The 4,798-nt window shown below is 56.6% G+C and overlaps 1 pseudogene across 1 annotated transcript; it reads right to left on the reverse strand.

Moving 5' to 3' along the window:
• Positions 1 to 175: 175 nt before the first annotated feature.
• Positions 176 to 4,723, reverse strand: LOC144952983 (ubiquitin-conjugating enzyme E2 G1-like; annotated as a pseudogene). The gene is made up of 3 exons (XR_013640724.1): positions 4,509 to 4,723; positions 1,476 to 1,630; positions 176 to 263 (listed from the first exon to the last, which is right to left on the reverse strand). The product of XR_013640724.1 is annotated as a ubiquitin-conjugating enzyme E2 G1-like (transcript).
• Between the last annotated feature and the right edge of the window lie 75 nt (positions 4,724 to 4,798).

The following is a 4,798-nucleotide window of genomic DNA, read 5'->3' on the forward strand; positions in this document are numbered from 1 at the left end:
AGGGTGGTGAGGGTGGTGAGGGTGGTGAGGGTGGTGAGGGCGAGGGGCGGTGAGGGTAGGGGGAGGTGGGGGGGTGCCCCTCCACCATCGTCAGCTCCATCACCGTCACCATCACCGTCACCATCGCACCGTCACCACCACCGTCACCACCACCGTCACCAACCACCGTCACCGACCGTCACCACCACCGTCACCACCGTCACCACCACCGTCACCACCGTCACCACCGTCACCGACCTCGTAGCCCAGTGATGAAGAATCATCTGAAAAAGAATATGGTGAGTTAGCGGGTGAGTCAGTGACATGGGTGAGTCAGTGAGTGAGTGAGTGGGGTCGAGTGAGTGGGGTGGGGGTGAGTGAGTGGTGAGTCAGTGAGTGGGTGAGTCAGTGAGTGAGTGAGTGGGTGTGACGTGAGTGGTGGGTGAGTGAGTACGTGAGTGAGTGGGTGGAGTGAGCGAGGTGGGTAAGTGAGTGAGCGAGTGAGTGGGTGAGTGAGTGGGTGAGTGAGTGGGTGAGTGAGTGGGTGAGTGAGCAAGTGGGTGAGTGAGTAAGTGGGTGAGTGATGCGAGTGAGTGGGTGAGTGAGTGAGTGAGTGAGCGAGTGAGTTGGGAGCGAGGCGAGTGATGAGCGTGTGAGTGAGTGAGTGGGTGTGTGAGTGAGTACGTGAGTGAGTGGGGGAGTGAGTGAGCGAGTGGGTGAGTGAGTGAGCGAGTAAGTGGGTGAGTGAGGTGGGTGAGTGGGTGAGAAGTGGGTGAGTGAGCAAAGTGGGCGAGTGAGTAAGTGGGTGAGTGAGTGAGCGAGTGAGTGGGTTGAGTGAGTGAGTGATCGTGAGCGAGTGAGTGTGCGAGTGAGTGAGTGAGGTGGAGTGAGCGATTGTGAGTGAGTGAATGGTGAGTGAGTGGGTGAGTGATTGGGTGAGAGAGTGAGTGTGTGAGCGAGTGAGGTGGGTGAGTGAGTGGGTGGGTGAGTGGGTGAGTGAGTGGGTGAGTGAGTGGGTGAGTGAGCGATGTCGGCGGTGAGTGAGTGGGTGACTGGAGCGAGTGGATGAGTGGGCGAGGTGGGTGAGTGGGTGAGTGAGTAGGTGAGTGATGTGAGTGAGTGGTTGAGTGAGTCAGTGAGTGGTAGAGTGAGTGAGTGGTTGAGTGAGTAAGTGGTTGCGTGAATGGGTGAGGTGGAGTAGGTGAGCGAGTGAGTACTGTGAGCGAGTGAGTGAGTGGTTGAGTGAGCGAGTGAGTACGCGAGTGAGTGGTTGAGTGAGCGAGTGAGTGAGTGGTTGAGTGAAGTGAGTGAGTGGTTGAGTGAGCGAGTGAGTACTCGAGTGAGTGGTTGAGTGGGTGAGTGAGTGTTGAGTTGACGTGGTTGAGTGAGTGGTTGAGTGAGTGGTTGAGTGAGTGGAGCGACGTGGTTGAGTGAGAGCGAGGTGGTTGAGTGAGTGGTTGAGTGGGTGAGTGGTTGAGTGAGCGAGCGTGTCTCACCCTAAGCCAGGAGGAGGAGTCGCGACAAGGTGGAGGAGGAGGAGGAGGTAGAGGAGGTGGCGCATCGTCATTCAAACGCCATCTCCTGACTCCTGCGGACGCAGCGAGCCACCTTAGCGCTTGAACTCCCCCTGACGGTCGTCCCTCCACTCCTTCTACACACGCAGACACACACACACGCAGACACAGACACACACACACAGACACACACACACACAGACAGACACACACACAGACACCACAACAACAACAACAACCGCCATTCGCCACTAAGTGGCGGTGACGTCACCACGACGCTTGTGCCAGGCCATGTGCACCCTGAGGCTACGTGAAGTGTCATACCCCCCACGTACCCCCCCCCCACGTACCCCCCCAACGTACCCCCCAACGTACCTTCCCCGTGAACCCCCACGTACCCCAACGAGTGGGTGAGTGAGTGAGTGGGGTGAGTGTTGAGTGGTTGAGTGGGTGAGTGGTTGATGTGAGTAGGTGAGCGAGTGAGTGAGTGGGTGGGTGAGTGGTTGAGTGAGTGAGTGAGTGGTTGAGTGACGTGAGCGAGTGGGTGAATGGTGTGAGTGGTTGAGTGAGTGAGTGGTGAGTGGTTGAGGTGAGTGAGTGGTGAGTGGGTGAGTGGTTGAGTGAGTAGGTGAGGTCGAGTGAGTGAGTGGGTGGGTGAGTGGTTGAGTGAGTGAGTGGTTGAGTGAGTGAGCGAGTGGGTGAATGGGTGAGTGGTTGAGTGAGTGAGTGGGTGAGGGTTGAGTGAGTGAGTGGTTGAGTGGGTGAGTGGTTGAGTGAGTAGGTGGCGAGTGATGTGAGCGAGTGGGGTGGGTGAGTGGTGAGTGAGTGAGTGGTTGAGTGAGTGAGGAGTGGGTGAATGGGTGAGTGTTGAGTGAGTGAGTGGGTGAGTGGGTGAGTGGATGAGTGAGTGAGTGGTTGAGTGAGTGAGTAGGTGAGCGAGTGAGTGAGCGAGTGAGTGAGCGAGTGGGTGGGTGAGTGGTTGAGTGGGTGAGTGGGTGAACACGTTCGTGAGTGAGTGGGTGAGTGAGTAGGTGAGCGATGTGAGTGAGGAGTGAGGTGAGCGAGTGGGTGGGTGAGTGGTTGAGTGGGTGAGTGGGTGAACACGTTAGTGAGTGAGTGAGTGAGCGAGCGAGCACGTGGTGAGTGAGTGGTTGAGTGAGTGAGTGGTTGAAGTGAGTGAGTGGTGAGTGGTTGAGTGAGTGAGTGCGTGGGTGAATGAGTAGGTGAGCGAGTGAATGTGAGCGAAGTGAAGTGAGCGAGTGGGTGGGTGAGTGGTTGAGTGGGTGAGTGGGTGAACACGTTCGTGAGTGAGTGGTGGTGAGCGAGCGAGCACGTTGGTGAGTGAGTGGTTGAGTGAGTGAGTGGTGAGTGAGTGAGTGAGTGGGTGAGTGGTTGAGTGAGTTGAGTGAGTGAGGTGAGTGAGTGAGCGAAGTGGGTGAGCGGGCGACGTGGAGCGGAAGCTGAAGCGAGTGAGCACGTTGGTGCGTGAGTGGTTGAGTGAGTGAGTGGTTGAGTGAGTGAAGTGAGTGGGTGGTTGAGTGAGTGAGTGGTTGAGTGGGTGAGTGGTTGATTGAGTGAGTGAGTGGTTGAATGAGTAGGTGAGCGAGTGACGTGAGCGAAGTGAGTGAGTGGTTGAGTGAGCGAAGTGGTGTGAGCGGCGAGTGAGTGAAGCGAGCGAGTGAGCACGTTGGTGAGTGAGTGAGCACGTTGGTGAGTGAGTGAGTGGGTGAGTGGGTGAGTGAGTGAGTGGGTGAGTGGTTGAGTGAGTGAGTGGTTGAGTGAGTGAGTGAGTGGGTGAGTGGTTGAGTGAGTGGGTGAGTGGGTGAGTGAGCGAGTGGGTGAGTGGTTGAGTGAGTGAGTGGTTGATGTGAGTGAGTGAGTGGGTGAGTGGTTGAGTGAGTGGGTGAGTGGGGTGAAAGTGAGCGAGTGGGTGAGTGGTTGAGGTGAGTGAGTGTTGAGTGCGTGGGTGAGTGAGTGAGTGGGTGAGTGGTGTGAGTGGTTGAGTGAGTGAGCACGTTGGTGAGTGAAGTGAGTGAGCGAGTGAGTGGGCGGGTGAGTGGGTTGAGTGAGTAGGTGAGTGAGTGGTTGAGTGGCGAGTGAGTGGGTGTGAGTGGTGAGTGGTTGAGTGACTGTGGGTGAGTGAGTGGGTGAGTGAGTGGTTGAATGGGTGAATGAGTGGTTGAGTGAGCACGTTGGTGAGTGAGTGGTTTGAGTGAGTGAGTGAGTGGGTTGAGTGGTTGAGTGAGTGGGTGAGTGGGTGAGTGAGCGAGTGGGTGAGTGGTTGAGTGAGTGAGTGGTTGAGTGAGTGGGTGAGTGAGTGAGTGGGTGAGTGGGTGAGTGGTTGAGTGAGTGAGCACGTTGGTGAGTGACGTGAGTGAGCGAGTGAGTGGGCGGGTGAGTGGCTTGAGTGAGTAGGTGAGTGAGTGGTTGAGTGGGCGATGTGAGTGGGTGAGTGGGTGAGTGGTTGAGCTGAGTGGTGAGTGAGTGGGTGAGGTGAGTGGTTGAATGGGTGAATGAGTGGGTTGAGTGAGCACGTTGGTGAGTGAGTAGGTGAGTGAGTGAGTGGTTGAGTGAGTGAGTGAGTGGGTGAGTGGTTGAGTGAGTGAGTGAGTGGTTGAATGAGTAGGTGAGCGAAGTGAGTGAGCGATCAGTGAGTGAGTGGTTGAAGTGAGCGACGTGAGTGAGCGGGCGACAGTGAGCGAGCGAGCGACGCGAGTGAGCACGTTGGTGAGTGAGTGGTTGACGTGAGCGAGGGGAGGTGAGACGTGGGAGCGAACAACCGCGAAGCGAGGCGAAGTGAGCACGTTGGTGAGTGAGTGAGTGGGTGAGCGAAGTGGCGTGAGCGGGCGAAGTGGGCATGCGAGCGAGTGAGTGGTTGAGTGAAGTGAGCGATGTGAAGGCGAGCGAAGTGAGGCACGTTGGTGAGTGAGTGGTTGAGTGAGCGAGTGGGCGAGCGAGCGATGTGACGTGAGCGAGTGAGCTCGTTGGTGAGTGAGCGAGTGAGTGTGTACTCACCGCGGCATCCACGTTGGCTGGCGAGTCTCCGTTGGGGTCTGCCAGCATGGAGATGACGGAGATGAGGATGGTCTCCACCGTGAGGATGGGCAGCCATTCGCTCCTCCGGCTTCTCGTAGCCAAACTTGTCCTCGCCCGGCTCAGTGCAGGATGGAGATGCAAACATCGCCACTCTTAGACACTAAGGGGGAGGCAGTTGGTAGCATCATCATCATTGTAGCAGTAGCAGTAGTAACATCATCATCATTGTAGCAGTAGCAAGTAGTAACATCATCATCATCATAGCAGCA

Source organism: Lampetra fluviatilis, chromosome 71, assembly GCF_964198595.1.
Source record: "Lampetra fluviatilis chromosome 71, kcLamFluv1.1, whole genome shotgun sequence".
Lineage (NCBI taxonomy): Eukaryota > Metazoa > Chordata > Hyperoartia > Petromyzontiformes > Petromyzontidae > Lampetra > Lampetra fluviatilis.